This window comes from Emys orbicularis, chromosome 2 (assembly GCF_028017835.1).
Source record: "Emys orbicularis isolate rEmyOrb1 chromosome 2, rEmyOrb1.hap1, whole genome shotgun sequence".
Classification (NCBI taxonomy): domain Eukaryota; kingdom Metazoa; phylum Chordata; order Testudines; family Emydidae; genus Emys; species Emys orbicularis.
In genome coordinates, this window is record NC_088684.1 from 167,885,530 (window position 1) to 167,903,260 (window position 17,731).

Sequence of the window (17,731 nt, forward strand, 5' to 3'; positions counted from 1 at the left end):
TATTCCACAGGCAGGACTGCCCTCTGCGGTTTCCAGACCGAGGGTCTGGTCTCCCGAGGTTTCTGTGGTCTACTGCCACCACCTTAGAAGCCTTGCCCCACAGTGGCATACTTAGCAGCGATGTCCTTTTCTTCCTGCAGTGGGTTGCTAGCCTACCACCTTTTACACAGGCTCGAGCCGGACCGGCTCAAGAAGCTATTAGGGGGAGACAGGGGATTTACACCTAACTCTCTCCCTTGACCTACACCGGCACTCAACAGCGGCATCCTTTTCTCCCTGCAGTGGGTTGCTAGCCTACCACTTTTTCACACAGGCTTGAGCCGGACCCACCCAAGAGACCACCGGGGTGCACCGGGGACCCCTACTCTTGGGTCAAATCCTCCACTAAGCTGCCCGCATTCTCCACCATTAATGTTACCCGAAATTGGGTCAGCTAGTAAGCTTAGGGAGAACTAATGACCCACCAGAGTTTAGCAGAAAGCAGCACGTTTATTATATTGATAGCTAAGCTCAAAAGAAGGGGGGGGGGAAAGAGGGTGTCACATTCACACTCGCATACTCACGCTCCCAGGACAGGCACGGCACTGGAGATGTCAGGATCCTTTAAGGTAAGTGTCCCACAGCACAGTGATAGATGGTGTGATGAAGGCATGTCTTCCCGAGGCACAATGGAATGCAATGCAACGAACCACTGGCCAGGCGGTCTGGACGAAGGGCCTTCACAGGAGGTACAAGCTTGTGAGTGCACCCCTGAGCACATGGCCCCTTCCCCTTTTAAGGACCTGCTCCTCATGGCCTGCGACTAGAAATGACTTGGCTGGGTCTGGTTGGTCACACTCCACCTCAGCCAGTGTCCATGCATTGGGTGTGTGATCACTGCTTAATTAGAGTCCCAGACACCTTGTCTATCTAGGAGCTCTTCTGATCTTCCAGCTGTTTAAGCAGCCCATTCATCCCACAAGCATTCCAGGAGGGAGGGATGGGGGAAAGCCACTTCACTGGTATTCAAAGAGGGAGAGGAGACGGGGTGGGGGGAAAGAGTGTAACAGATCTTTTGAGCATACAGGTTATACAGACCATACAGATCACTGCAGTTCCTACAACAGCTATAATAAGCAATGTGGCCTTGTCCTTCCTTCCTTCCCTCCTCCCCCACACCAACCAGGCTACCTTATCAGTTATCTCCCTTTTATTTATTTATTTATTTATTTATTAATAATAAAGAAAGAATGCATGGTTTCAAAACAATAGTGATTTTATTTCCTTTGCCAGGATAACTATTGGCATTTCAACATCCCCAACAGTAATTTTCTGGTCTGGGAAGTAAGTTCCTTCTTGCAGCTGCTCAAACAACCCAGAGTTCCTAAAGATGCGACCGTCATGCATCTTTCCCAGCCATCCTACGCTGATGTCAGTGAAATGTCCGTTGTGATCCACCAGTGCTTGCAGCACCATTGAGAAGTATCCCTTGTGGCTTATGTACTGGTTGGCAAGGTGGTCCGGTGCCAAGATAGGGATATGCATTCCATCTATCGCCCCACCACAGTTAGGGAAACCCATTGCAGCAAAGCCATCCACTATGACCCGCACATTTCCCAGAGTCACTACCCTTGATAGCAGAATGTCAGTGATTGCATTGGCTACTTGAATCACAGCAGTCCCCACAGTAGATTTGCCCTCTCTACATTGATTCCTGACTGACCGGTAGCAGTCAGGCATTGCAAGCTTCCACGGGGCTATCGCTACTCACTTCTCAACAGTCAGGGCAGCTCTCATCTTGGTATTCCTGCGCTTCAGGGCAGGAGAAAGCAACTCACAGAATTCCAGGAAAGTGGCCTTACGCATGCGAAAGTTTTGCAGCCACTGGGAATCATCCCATACCTGCAACACTATGTAGTCCCACCAGTCTGTGCTTGTTTGCCGGGACCAAAATCGGCGTTCCACTCTATCATCCAGCCCTACTGCCGCCATGATGTCCCAATTGCCACAGCCCGTGCTTTCAGGAATGTCTGCGTCCATGTCCTCCTCACAATCGTCCTCATGCTGCCGTCTCTTAGCCAGGTTCTGCACATACTGCAGTATAATGTACGAGTGTTTACAATGCTCAGAACAGCAGCAGAGGGGAGACTGATGACATATACCCAACACCACCCATGACAATGTTTTTGCCCCATCAGGCATTGGGAGCTTAACCCAAAATTCCAATGGGCAGCGGAGACTGTAGGAACTGTGGGATAGCTTCCCACAGTGCACCGCTCAGTGTGTTGATGCTAGCCATGGTAGTGAGGATGCACTCCGACTTAATGCGCTTAGTGGGGACATACACAATCGACTGTATAAAATCGATTTCTAAAAATCGACTTCTATAAAATTGACCTAATTTCGTAGTGTAGACATATCCTAAGTTCTTGCTGCGTGCACTCTGAGTATTCTTCTCTCTTGGACAGAGATTTTCCCCCCCAAAACAAACAGTTTAAAACTAAAATTAAAGACAGAATCCTGTAAAGAAAAATATTTGTAGGGGATGTAAATTTTTGACTAACAATTGCTTGCCTTTTTAAAATCCAGCATACATAGTTTGGCCTTCTCCCCAAACTGCCACTTGCACTGAATGCTGGCATCACACAACTCTTCTGGCTGCTTTTCAGAATACTTGTATTCATTCACTGGCTTGGGCTGATCAGCAAGGCATATGGCTTGAGCAGTGCTGCAACTGACAAATGAGGTAACAGTGGCACGAGTATCTGCCAAATTTAATTTACAAATTCTGTTTAAGTCATTGTTCTTTGGATTTTCAATACTGCCTAGAGCAAGTTAGCCACCTAGTTCCCAACTGATATCAATGTGAGCTAGGTACTTTTGCAAATTACACCCTTTGTTTCTATTTTAATGAGATGGTTCCAGCAACATGAAAACTTTTCTTCTGTGAAGCCTAGTTCTAAGTTATGTAAGGAGGAATAAACAGTTATGGAAATTACATGTAGAACATTTAATTACTGGAAATATTTATAATGCATTGAAAAATCTCCACACTTCTCCCTGATATCAAGCAACTTCTCTTTTTATTCCACACACTCTTGTCAAGAAAGGTAAACTAGAATGATTTACTGCCACTTTGAATACTGCTTTGTGTGAAATTTCACACAACTTTATTATGTATTATATTCCCCACAATCATATTCTAAAAAGGACAGGAACAAATCAAAGATAAAGGTATGAAAGGTCATATTATATCTGTCAACTCACAGACTATTTGCTTGGAACTTTCTTCAAACCAATTTTGGAAGTTTTCTATTGATCTGAATGCAAAAGTGTACTTTTCCTTCATATCAGGTAAAAATTCCCAGAAGCAATATGTCCTTTCAGCCCCTATGAAACATCACCCAGTGAATGCTATTAATGTAGCTGTGGTTCTCAAATGCTGGCAATGTAATCATGAATCTCGTGATATATTGGAGTTTTACTTGAAGTCCCAGCTTGTGGAATCATGTACTTGGAAAAGAATCTCAGCTTTCATTTAAAATGTAAGGTGATCAGGAACAATCAACATAGATTCACCATGAGCAAGTCATGCCTGACCAACCTGACTGCCTTCTATGATGAGATAACTGGCTCTGTAGATATGAGGAAAGTGGTGGACATGATTTACCTTGACTTTAGCAAAGCTTTTGATACGGTCTCCCACAATATTCTTGCCAGCAAGTTAAAGAAGTATGGATTGAATGAATGGACTATAAGGTGAATAGAAAGTTGCCTAGATCGTCAGGCTCAATGGGTACTGATCAATGGGTCTAGTTGGCAGCTGGTATCAAGTGGAGTGCCCAAGGGGTCAGTCCTGGGGCCGGTTTTGTTCAACATCTCCATTAATGATCTGGATGATGGGATGGATTGCACCCTCAGCTAGTTCGTGGATGACACTAAGCTAGGAGGAGTTAGATATGGTGGAGGATAGGGATGGGGACCAGAGTGACATAGACAAATTGGAGGATTGGGCCAAAAGAAATCTGATGAGGTTCAACAAGGACAAGTCCAGAGTCCTGCACTTAGGATGGAAGAATCCCATTTACTGCTACAGGCTGGGGACTGACTGGCTAAGCGGCAGTTCTGCAAAAAAGGACCTGGGGATTACAGTGGACGAGAAGCTGGATATGAGTCAAGTGTACCCTGGTAGCTGGGTATAATATAAGTGTGCCCTTGTTGCCAAGAAGGCTAACGGCATATTGGGATGCATTAGTAGGAGTATTGCCAGCAGATCGAGGAAAGTGATTATCCCCCTCTACTTGGCGCTGGTGAGGCCACATCTGGAGTATTGTGTCCAGTTTTGGGCCCCCCACTACAGAAAGGATGTGGGCAAATTGGATAGAGTCCAGCAGAGGGCAACGAAAATGATTAGGGGGCTGGAACACATGACTTATGAGGAGAGTCTGAGGGAATTGGGATTATTTAGTCTGCAGAAGAGAAGAGTGAGGGGGGATTTGATAGCAGCCTTCAACTACCTGAAGGGGGGGGTTCCAAAGAGGATGGCGCTCATCTATTCTCAGTGGTGGCAGATGACAGAACAATGAGCAACGGTCTCAAGTTGCAGTGGGGGAGGTCTAGGTTGGATACTAGGAAAAACTATTTCACTAGGAGGGTGGTGAAGCACTCGTATGGGCTACCTAGAGAGAGGTGGTGGAATCTCCATCCTTAGAGGTTTTTAAGGCCCAGCTTGACAAAGCCCTGGCTGAAATGATTTAGTTGGGGTTGGTCCTGCTTTTAGCAGGGGTTTGGACTAGATGACCGCCTGAGGTCTCGTCCAACCCTGATATTCTATGATTCCTAACTCTCATGGTTGTGGAGAAAAGCTTGAAAATATAACCCAAGTGTATCTTAAAGGCTCAGAAATAGAAACATAAATAAAAAATACTTGAGTTTTTAAAATCTTAATTTTTAAGATAACCTCATGATTGGGGGGGCTGACTCATGGTTGTTGAAGGATTGGGGTTGGCAAAGCTACAATCCTCCCCTTGCCCCACTTTCTTAGCTATGGGTTTCAATGGAAGATACTCAGGGTATAAATCAGCCCATAAAGTAGCCCATTATCAGGTTGTGACGATGAATCCCATAATGCTTTATGGGAATATAACATAACTGGAGTATGTTTTATGCTACATGTGTCATGTAACTTATCTCTGTAGAGGTTATGGACTACTGAATCTATTCATCCTATTTGTACACATATATCATGTTGTACTTGAAGTTATGAATATTGGCTGTATACTTGCTTGATTTCATTTCTAAGGGTATGACTACACTACGAGAGTAGTTCGATTTTACTTAAATCGAATATGTGGAATCGATATTACAAAGTCGAACGTGTGTGTCCACACTAAGGACAGTAATTCGACTTTGTGAGTCCACACTAACGGGGAAAGCGTCGACATTGGAAGCGGTGCACTGTGGGCAGCTATCCCACAGTTCCCGCAGGCCCCGCTGCCCATTGGAATTCTGGGTCGAGCCGCCAATGCCTTCTGGGTAAAAAAAATGTGTCGAGGGTGCTTTTGGGTAATTGTCGTCATCCGTCCGTCACTACCGCCCTCCCTCCCTCCCTGAAAGCGCCGGCGGGAAATCAGTTCGCGCACTTTTCTGGTCAGTGACAGCGCAGACGCCACAGCACTGCGAGCATGGATCCCGCTGCGACCATCGCTGCAGTTGTGGCCGTTGTCAACGCCTCGCAGCTTATCATCCACCTTTACCAGAGGCAGATGCAGATAAACCAGGCGAGGAGGCTATGGCACCACGGTGAGGGCCTGAAGTCTGAGAGTAGCACAGGCCTGTCAGAAAGCACGGGACCCAGCGCCGAGGACATCACGGTGACAATGGGTCATGTGGATGTTGTGGAACGGCGATTCTGGGCACGGGAATCAAGCACGGACTGGTGGGACCGCATAGTGCTGCAGGTCTGGGATGAATCCCAGTGGCTGTGAAACTTTTGCATGCGGAAGGGGACTTTCCTTGAACTTTGTGAGTTGCTGTCCCCTGCCCTGAAGTGCAAGGACACCCGGATGCGAGCAGCCCTGACTGTCCAGAAGCGAGTGGCCATAGCCCTCTGGAAGCTTGCAACGCCAGACAGCTACCGGTCAGTCGCGAACCACTTTGGCGTGGGCAAATCTACCGTGGGGGTTGTTGTGATGCAAGTAGCCAACGCAATCGTTAAGGTACTGCTCTCAAAGGTAGTGACCCTGGGAAACGTGGAGGTCATCATAGATGGCTTCGCCGCGATGGGATTCCCAAACTGCGGTGGGGCTATAGATGGAACTCACATCCCTATCCTGGGACCGGAGCACCAGGCCAGCCAGTACATCAACCGAAAGGGCTACTTTTCAATGGTGCTGCAAGCACTGGTGGACCACAGGGGACGTTTTACCAACATCAACGTCGGATGGCCGGGCAAGGTTCATGACGCTCGCGTCTTCAGGAACTCTGGTCTGTTTAGACGGCTGCAGGAAGGTATTTACTTCCTGGACCACAAAATAACTCTTGGGGATGTGGAGATGCCTACAGTGATCCTCGGGGACCCAGCCTACCCGCTAATGCCTTGGCTCATGAAGCCCTATACTGGCGCCCTGGACACTGAAAAAGAACTGTTCAACTACCGGCTGAGCAAGTGCAGAATGGTGGTGGAGTGTGCTTTTGGCCGTCTCAAGGGGAGATGGAGAAGCTTACTGACTCGCTGTGATCTCAGCGAAACCAATATCCCCATTGTTATAGCAGCTTGCTGTGTGCTCCACAATCTGTGTGAGAGCAAGGGGGAGACCTTTATGGCGGGGTGGGAGGTTGAGGCAAATAGCCTGGCTTCTGATTACGCCCAGCCAGACAGCCGGGCGATTAGAAGAGCCCAGCGGGACGCACTGTGCATCCGGGAGGCTTTGAAAGCTAGGTTCCAGAGTGAGCACGGTTACCAGTGACTTTTCAGTTTGTGTACAGAGAAGCTGAACCTGCCCCCGTTTCTTTACCCAGTTAATGCTGACTATCCTCTCCAGTTACATACCCCCTTCACCCCCTTCCAAAAAAATAAAATCAGTTTTATTTTGTTAATGAACACCGTTGTCTTTATTACTGTTTTCGCGGGAATGTTTTAAACCTGGGACGCAGACTGTGGTGGGGAGCGGGTGTAGTGTACTGATGCAAATGATGCTTCTAAACTCCAGGAATGACAGGATTCGCAGTGGTGGACTGGTTGTTTCAACAGAGCCTGCCAGCCCTCCTGAGCGGGACTGCGTGTATGTGGGGGCTATGTGACTTTATGGCAGGGGGAGGAGGGTTACAGATACCCTGCTGCGTGGCTCTGTGATCCAGGAAAAGGACCGCTGCATAAGATCTGTAACTGCCCGCCCCTGCCACACAGTCACAGAGCAACACCCCCCCCCCACATAACATGAAAACCACCTCCCAGACTGACCAGGGTAACTAGTCACTGCACTGTGTATGTGCCCTCCTGCTGGACCTGCCCCCGCCTCTGTACCCTGCTAAAGGTGACTGTCCTGTCCAATTACCAAGCCCCTTCCCCCCCTTCAGACAGACTCTCCTCCAAAAGAACATGATGGAAACAGTAATGAACAGAAATGTATTTTTTTATTAACAACCACACATGAAACTGGGGGGTGAAACTTGGACAGGGGCTTGGGTGAGGCGGGAAGGAAAGGACTTTTCAAATTTTGGGGAATGACAGCCTTCTGGTGCTTGAGCAGTCTGCAGGGGTGGAGTGACAGTTTTCACGGACTCTGCCGCCCCTCCTTCTTTGGACTTTGGGCGAGGGGGGTATGGGACTTGGTGGCGGAGGAGGGCGGTTACTGATAGACTGCAGCGGGGCTCTGTCCTCCTGCCTCCGTTCCTGCAGAACATCAACAAGGCGCCGGAGCGTGTCCGTTTGCTCCCTCAGAAGTCCAAGCAGCGTTTGAGTCGCCTGCTGGTCTTCCTGCTGCCACCTCTCCTCACGTTCCATGTGTGTCCGGTGCATTTGGGACAAATTCTCCCTCCACTGGTTCTGCTGTGCTGCCTGGGCTCGGGAGCAGCCCATTAGTTCTGAGAACATGTCCTCTCGCGTCTTCTTCTTCCTCCGCCTAATGTGCGCTAGCCTCTGGGAGTGTGATGCCAGGCTGGGTTGGGAGACAGTCGCAGATGTGGCTGTGGGAAAGAGAAAAAGGTAGTGAATTCCTCCGAAAGATAAATGTAGTTGTGAACAAAGAACATAGTCTTTCTCTGTGAACAAGACCATGCACTGCACCTATCACATGCGCACTCTGGACAAGGTCGAATTTTCGGACCTCGCCTTCAGTGCCTGGGGTCTTGCACTGCCGATCTGGGAAGCGGGGCAGGACACCGGAATTTCTGTAGCAGGCAGACATGGTAAGCCGTAGACTTGTGGCTGCTTAAAACTTTAATAGTAGCACTGGCCTCCTTTCACATTGAAAGCAATGCCAGTCTCTGCTGCCAGCAATCGGCCAAGCATGAACTCTGCCCCTGTCCCACCCCCTCGCGGCTGTCCCAGGGAAAGATCCCTGTATGCTGCCCCTCTCCTGCCTCCACCACGTGGCTGTAAACCGGCAGTTACAGTTCTGTAAAGGAACGGGCAAGCAGTCCCAATACTAACAGTCCCCTACCTAATTCAAAGCAGGTCATCATGAGCGACATCACAATCATGAGGATCTCAGACAGCGATAAAGAAAGGATGCTTCGGGAAAGCCTGCAAAGACCAGGGCCGTATGCCGCCATGCTGTGCAAGGCTATGATCCCGGAGTACTTGAGGATCTCCTGGCGCGGAAACGTCTCCTACTTCGGAGGACCCAATAATGCTGCTCTCCCCAGGAACCTGATGAACAGGCTTTCCAATTACCTCCAGGAGAGCTTCCTCGAGATGTCCCTGGAGGATTTCAGCTCTATCCCCGGACATATAGACCGCATTTTAATATAGCTGCACTGGCAGGGACTAAAGAGTGGAGCGGCTTGGGCAGCAGAATCATGCACAACCGGACATTGTTAGATTTTTTTTAAATAGTTGGGACTGAATAGTTAAGCGCCTAGGGCAAACAAATCATGAAAAACACATTGTTCTTATTGTTAATATTCCAGTTCTGTTAAAAATAAATGTTTAGATGTTTAAAACACTTACTGCTTGATCCTTCCCCTGAATCTGTGTCCGGGTTAAATGCTGGGGACGGTTGGTAGGGGATCTCTGTAAGGGTGATGAAGAGATCCTGGCTGTCGGGGAAATCAGCTTGGTAAGCGCTGTCGACTGCCTCGTCCTCCTCATCTCCTTCCTCATCTTCCCCATCCACTAACATGTCCGAGGAAGCGGCCGTCGACAATATCCCATCCTCAGAGTCCACGGTCACTGGTGGGGTAGTGGTGGCGGCCGCACCTAGGATGGAATGCAGTGCCTCGTAGAAACGGGATGTGTGGGGCTGGGATCCGGATCGTCCGTTTGCCTCTTTGGTCTTCTGGTAGCCTTGTCTCAGCTCCTTGATTTTCACGCGGCACTGCGTTGCATCCCATGGCAGAGAGAGGATACAGCCGGCTTTAGAGATCTTCTCATAGATCTTTGCATTCCGTCTTTTGGAGCGCAGCTCGGAAAGCACGGACTCATCGCCCCACACAGCGATCAGATCCAAGACTTCCCGATCAGTCCATGCTGGGGCCCTCTTTCTATTCTGGGATTGCACGGCCATCTCTGCTGGAGAGCTCTGCATCGATGTCCAAACAGGAAATGAGATTCAAACTGCCCAGACAGGAAAAGGAATTCAAATTTTCCCGGGGCTTTTCCTGTGTGGCTGGTCAGAGCATCCGAGCTCGGACTGCTGTCCAGAGCGTCAACAGAGTGGTGCACTGTGGGATAGCTCCCGGAGCTATTAGCGTCGATTTCCATCCACACCAAGCCTAATTCGATATGGCCATGTCGAATTTAGCGCTACTCCCCTCGTTGGGGAGGAGTACAGAAGTCGAATTTAAGAGACCTCTATGTTGAACTAAATAGCCTCGTGGTGTGGACGGGTGCAGGGTTAATTCGATGTAACGGCGCTAAATTCGACGTAAGTGCCTAGTGTAGACCAGGCCTAAGTAAGCTTTGTAAGGCATTTGGTCAACTTCTTTAGAAAGGAAGTACCAATCAAGAAGTACTTAAGGAGCAATGCATCTTGAAATGCTCCAATCCACATAAGCAGTATTCCAGGAGACATTCAAGATACCATGTGGGCAATGGCTTCTGCCTGTGCAAACTGTGAGTCGTGCATGGCTATGTGACTTGCCCAGGTGACTCCAGAACTCCATCTTGGAGCTGGACTTTGCATAGGAGAGAGGAGGGGGCATCTCCACCCACAAGAGAAAGTCTATTTAAGCCCGTGGGAGACCCCTCCATTTTGTCTTCAGCTGGCTAAAGAGATAGCCTCTCCACCCCCAAGGATACCTGAAAGAAACTGGAACAAAGGACAGTCACTATAGTGGGTGAGAGTGATTCATAGATTCTAGAACTGGAAGGGACCTCGCGAGGTCATAGAGTCCAGTCCCCTGCCCGCATGGCAGGACCAAATACTGTCTAGACCATCCCTGATAGACATTTATCTAACCTACTCTTAAATATCTCCAGAGATGGAGATTCCACAACCTCCCTAGGCAATTTATTCCAGTGTTTAACCACCCTGACAGTTAGGAACTTTTTCCTAATGTCCAACCTAGACCTCCCTTGCTGCAGTTTAAGCCCATTGCTTCTTGTTCTATCCTTAGAGGCTAAGGTGAACAAGTTTTCTCCCTCCTCCTTATGACACCCTTTTAGATACCTGAAAACTGCTATCATGTCCCCTCTCAGTCTTCTCTTTTCCAAACTAAACAAACCCAATTCTTTCAGTCTTCCTTCATAGGTCATGTTCTCAAGACCTTTAATCATTCTTGTTCCTCTTCTCTGGACCCTTTCCAATTTCTCCACATCTTTCTTGAAATGCGATGCCCAAAACTGGACACAATACTCCAGCTGAGGCCTAACCAGAGCAGAGTAGAGCGGAAGAATGACTTCTCGTGTCTTGCTCACAACACACCTGTTAATACATCCCAGAATCATGTTTGCTTTTTTTGCAACAGCATCACACTGTTGACTCATATTTAGCTTGTGGTCCACTATAACCCCTAGATCCCTTTCTGCCGTACTCCTTCCTAGACAGTCTCTTCCCATTCTGTATGTGTGAAACTGATTTTTTCTTCCTAAGTGGAGCACTTTGCATTTGTCTTTGTTAAACTTCATCCTGTTTAACTCAAACCATTTCTCCAATTTGTCCAGATCATTTTGAATTATGACCCTGTCCTCCAAAGCAGTTGCAATCCCTCCCAGTTTGGTATCATCCGCAAACTTAATAAGCGTACTTTCTATGCCAATATCTAAGTCGTTAATGAAGATATTGAACAGAGCCGGTCCCAAAACAGACCCTTGCGGAACCCCACTCGTTATGCCTTTCCAGCAGGATTGGGAACCATTAACAACAACTCTGAGTACGGTTATCCAGCCAGTTATGCACCCACCTTATAGTAACCCCATCTAAATTGTATTTGCCTAGTTTATCGATAAGAATATCATGCGAGACCGTATCAAATGCCTTACTAAAGTCTAGGTATACCACATCCACAGCTTCTCCCTTATCCACAAGACTCGTTATCCTATCGAAGAAAGCTATCAGATTGGTTTGACATGATTTGTTCTTTACAAATCCATGCTGGCTGTTCCCTATCACCTTACAACCTTCCAAGTGTTTGCAGATGATTTCCTTAATTACTTGCTCCATTATCTTCCCTGGCACAGAAGTTAAACTAACTGGTCTGTAGTTTCCTGGGTTGTTTTTATTTCCCTTTTTATAGATGGGCACTATATTTGCCCTTTTCCAGTCTTCTGGAATCTCTCCCGTCTCCCATGATTTTCCAAAGATAATAGCTAGAGGCTCAGATACCTCCTCTATTAGCTCCTTGAGTATTCTAGGATGCATTTCATCAGGCCCTGGTGACTTGCAGACATCTAACTTTTCTAAGTGATTTTTAACTTGTTCTTTTTTTATTTTATCTGCTAAACCTACCCCCTTCCCATTAGCATTCACTATGTTAGGCATTCCTTCAGACTTCTCGGTGAAGACCGAAACAAAGAAGTCATTAAACATCTCTGCCATTTCCAAGTTTCCTGTTACTGTTTCTCCCTCTTCACTAAGCAGTGGGCCTACCCTGTCTTTGGTCTTCCTCTTGCTTCTAATGTATTGATAAAAAGTCTTCTTGTTTCCCTTTATTCCCGTAGCTAGTTTGAGCTCATTTTGTGCCTTTGCCTTTCTAATCTTGCCCCTGCATTCCTGTGTTGTTTGCCTATATTCATCCTTTGTAATCTGTCCTAGTTTCCATTTTTTATATGACTCCTTTTTATTTTTTAGATCATGCAAGATCTCGTGGTTAAGCCAAGGTGGTCTTTTGCCACATTTTCTATCTTTCCTAACCAGCGGAATAGCTTGCTTTTGGGCCCTTAATAGTGTCCCTTTGAAAAACTGCCAACTCTCCTCAGTTGTTTTTCCCCTCAGTCTTGATTCCCATGGGACCTTACCTATCAGCTCTCTGAGCTTACCAAAATCCTCCTTCCTGAAATCCATTGTCTCTATTTTGCTGTTCTCCCTTCTACCCTTCCTTAGAATTGCAAACTCTATGATTTCATGATCACTTTCACCCAAGCTGCCTTCTACTTTCAAATTCTCAACGAGTTCCTCCCTATTTGTTAAAATCAAGTCTAGAACAGCTTCCCCCCTAGTAGCTTTTTCAACCTTCTGAAATAAAAAGTTGTCTGCGATGCAGTCCAAGAATTTGTTGGATAGTCTGTGCCCCACTGTGTTATTTTCCCCAACATATATCCGGATAGTTGAAGTCCCCCATCACCAACAAATCTTGGGCTTTGGATGATTTTGTTAGTTGTTTAAAAAAGCCTCATCCACCTCTTCCACCTGGTTAGGTGGCCTGTAGTAGACTCCTAGCATGACATCACCCTTGTTTTTTACCCCTTTTAGCCTAACCCAGAGACTCTCAACACTTCCATCTCCTATGTCCATCTCTACCTCAGTCCAAGTGTGTACATTTTTAATATATAAGGCAACACCTCCTCCCTTTTTCCCCTGTCTATCCTTCCTGAGCAAGCTGTACCCATCCACACCAACATTCCAATCATGTGCATTATCCCACCAAGTTTCAGTGATGCCAACAATGTCATAGTTGTATCTATTTATTAGCACTTCCAGTTCTTCCTGCTTATTACCCATACTTCTCGCATTTGTATATAGGCATCTAAGATACTGGTTTGATCTTTCCTCCCAGTTTTGTCCTGACCCTCCTTTCTCTCTGCCAATATAGCCCACACTCCCTCTCGTTTCTGACCCATCTCCCAGGTCTCCATGTTCCCCACTTACCTGCGGGCTTTGCTCACCTGTCCCCATCGAACCTAGTTTAAAGCCCTCCTCACTAGGTTAGCCAGTCTGTGTCCAAATAGGGTCTTTCCACTCCTCGAAAGGTGAACGCCATCTCTGCCTAGCAGTCCTTCCTTGAATAGCATCCCGTGGTCTAGGAAGCCAAAGCCCTCCTGGCGACACCATCTTCGCAGCCAGGCATTCACCTCCAGGATGCATCTGTCTCTGCCCGGGCCCCTACCTTTGACAGGAAGAATCAAAGAGAATACCACCTGCGCTCCAAACTCCTTCACCCGTACTCCCAGAGCCCTGTAGTCACTCTTGATCCGCTCAGTGTCACACCGCGCAGTATCATTTGTGCCCACATGGATGAGTAGCATGGGGTAGTAGTCAGAGGGCTGGATAATCCTCGACAATGCCTCCGTAACGTCTCGGATACAGGCTCCCGGCAGGCAGCATACCTCCCGAGATGAAATGTCAGGGCGACAGATGGGCGCCTCCGTCCCCCTCAGCAGAGAGTCTCCGACCACCACTACCCTACGTTTCCTATTCGCAGTGGTGGCAGCAGACCTCCCAGCCTTAGGGGTACGAGGCTTCTCCTCCTTTACTATAGGGGGTAATGCCTTCTTTCTTGTATCAAGAAGAGCATAACGGTTACCTATTACCACAGCAGGAGGGTTCGGAGCAGGGGTGGAGCACTGCCTGCTGCCAGAAGAAACCAGCTGCCAGTGTCCACCCTGAGCCATCTCCTCCTCCACCAGTGGTGTGACAGCTACCTCAGTTGTCTCCACATGGACACTGTCCAGGAATTGCTCATGGATTCGGATGCTTCTCAACCTAGCCACCACCTCCTGTAGCTCTCCCACCCGCTGCCTGAGAGTTTCCACCAGCAGGCACCTTTCACATTGGATGGTCCCCCCAGCCTGGATATCAGTAAGTGGAAATTGCAAGTTACAGTCTCTGCAAAACCACACCAGGATCTGGGTAGAAGCATCCATGCTCAGGCGCTCTGTCTGGCTACAGGCGCAGGTGGAGGAGACAGAAGCAGTGCTGGCACAGGTGTTGCGGGTCTTCCTAACCATCGTAAGCCTCCCTCTGTCAAACTCCAATCTGCAGCCCCCTGTCTGCTGAAAGGGTTGATTAAGCAAGAAGTTTAAAGTTTTAAGGGGAATAAAGGGAAAACAGATAGAACCGGCAAGGGACCCTCGCCCCTTCCCACTCCCCTTCCAAACTCCCTTGTGAAACTCCCTGTTAGCAGCCCGTTCGCAAAAGCTCCCTGGTCGCTTGTGCGCTGCTTTATAAAGCCCTGGCCTGTATGAATGCCCCGCCCACTGATGAAGGCTCAGCCAATTACCAGAGGCTTCTAGGTTTCAAACCTTCCTTTGAAGCTCACAGCTTCCAACTGCCAGCCACAGCACACGGTCCTTCAAACAACCAACCAAACAAACAGACTGACAAACACAAGCTCAGCACACAGCAAGTAACCCCCAAACACAAACACACACTACAGACAGTCACTTACCCCAAAAGGGTGCTGTATTGCTCCTCCTTCACCTGGAGAACTCCCTTGCAAAACTCCCTGTTAGCAGCCCCTGTTTGCAAAAGCTTGCTGGACCCAGACTAGCAGGAGACTAGTCTGTAAAAAGAAGCTTACTGGAACTGGTGAGGTGTTATTTGTATTAAGTTTCTTAGACAGACTTGCGTGTTCTATTTTATTTTACTTAGTAATTCACTTTGTTCTGTCTGTTAAGCGCTGTCCACACCAGCACTTTTTATCATTCAAACTTTTGTCATTCAGGGGGATTTTTTTTCATACCCCTGAATGACGAAAGTTTCAATGACAAAAGTGCAGTATAGACATGGCCTAAAAGGATAACAAAAAGCTGGAGTACTAGTCCCTTTTAAGAAGTTTCTATGCTATCTCATTATTTGCTGCTTGCATCCTCACCCTTTTCATCTTCTCACCAGCATAAAGTGCTTATATACCAGTGGCAGAAGTCTAAATAAGATGGGTAAACTAGAGTGCCTCGTATTAAATGAGGATATTGATATAATAGGCATCACAGAAACTTGGTGAAATCAATGGGATACAGTAATACCAGGGTACAAAATACATCAGAAGGACAGAACAGGTCGTGCTGGTGGGGGGAGTGGCATTATATGTGAAAGAAAGCATAGAATCAAATGAATTAAAAATCATAAATGAATCAAACTGTACCATAGAATCTCTATGGATAGAAATTCCATGCTCTAATAATAAGAATATAGCGGTAGGGATATTACCGACCACCTGGACAGGCTGGTGGTAGTGACTGAAATGCTCAGGGAGATTAGCGAGGCTATTAAAATAAAAAACTCAATAATAATAATGGGGGATTTCAATTATCCCCATGTTGACTGGGTACATATCACCTCAGGACGGGATTCAGAGATAAAGTTTCTTGACACCTTAAATGACTGCTTCTTGGAGCAGCTGGTCCTGGAACCCACCAGAGGAGAGGCAATTCTTGATTTAGTCCCAAGTGGAGCACAGGATCTGGTCCAAGAGGTGAATATAGCTGGACCAGTTGGTAATAGTGACCATAATATAATTCAATTTAATATCCCTGTGGCAGGAAAAACACCACAGCGGCCCAACACTGTAGCATTTAATTTTGGAAAGGGGAACTACACAAAAATGAGGAGGTTAGTTAAACAGAAATTAAAGGGTAAATTGCCAAAAGTGAGGGAGATTCCCAAACCTGAGCCATTCTTTTTAGATCTGAGGAACTGTCCCAGATTGAGGTATCATTAGAGGAGGTTTTGGAACAAATGGATAAATTAAACAGCAATAAGTCGCCAGGACCAGATGGTATTTACCCAAGAGTTCTGAAACCTATCATTTAAATCAGCTTCTGTACCAGATGACTGGAGGATAGCTAATGTGATGCCAATTTTTAAAAAGGCTTCAGAGGTGATCCCGGCAATTACAGGCCTGTAAGCCTGACTTCAGTACTGGACAAACTGGTTGACACTACAATAAAGAACAATTTTTTCAGATATATAGATGAACATAATTTGTTGAGGAAGAGTCAACATGGTTCTAGTAAAGGGAAATCATACCTCACCAATCTACTAGAATTATTTGAGGGGGTCAACAAGCATGTGGACCAAGGGGATCCAGTGGAAATAGTGTACTTAGATTTTCAGAAAGCCTTTGACAAGGTCCCTCACCAAAGGCTCTTATGCAAAGTAAGCTGCCACGGGATAATCATAGAATATCAGGGTTGGAAGGGACCTCAGGAGGTCATCTAGTCCATCCCCCTGCTCAAAGCAGGACCAATTCCCAACTAAATCATCCCAGCCAGGGTTTTGTCAAGCCTGACCTTAAAAACCTCTAAGGAAGGATATTCCACCACCTCCCTAGGTAACCCATTCCAGTGCTTCACCACCCTCCTAGTGAAAAAGTTTTTCCTAATATCCAACCTAAACCTCCCCCACTACAACTTGAGACCATTACTCCTTGTTCCCTCATCTGCTACCACTGAGAACAGTCTAGATCCATCCTCTTTGGAACCCCCTTTCAGGTAGTTGAAAGCAGCTATCAAATCCCCCCTCATTCTTCTCTTCTGCAGACTAAACAATCCCAGTTCCCTCAGCCTCTCCTCATAAGTCATGTGTTCCAGCCCCCTAATCATTTTTGTTGCCCTCCGCTGGACTCTTTCCAATTTGTCCACATCCTTCTTCTAGTGTGGGGCCCAAAACTGGACACAGTATTCTGTCAGGAATCAAACCCGGGCCTCCCGCGTGGCAGGCAAGAATTCTACCACTGAACCACCAATGCACTACTGTAAGAGGGAAGGTGCTCTCATGGATTAGTAATTGGTTAAAAGATAGGAAACAGAGGGTAGATGTAAATGGTCAATTCTCAGAATGGAGAGAGGTAAATAGTGGTGTCCCCCAAGGGTCTCTTCTGGGACCAGTCCTATTCATCATATTCATAAATGACCTGGAAAAAGGGGTAAACAGAGAGGTGGCAAAATTTGCAGATGATACAAAATTACTAAAGATAGTTAAGACCCAGGCAGACTGCGAAGACCTACAAAAGAATCTCTCAAAATGGGTGACTGGGCAACAAAATGGCAGATGAAATGTAATGTTGATAAATGCAAAGTAATGCAGATTGGAAAGCATAATCCCAAATGTAATACATATATAACGATGGGGTCTAAATTAGCTGTTACCACTCAAGAAAGATCTTGGAGTCATTGTGGATAGTTCTCTGAAAACATCCACTCAATGTGCAG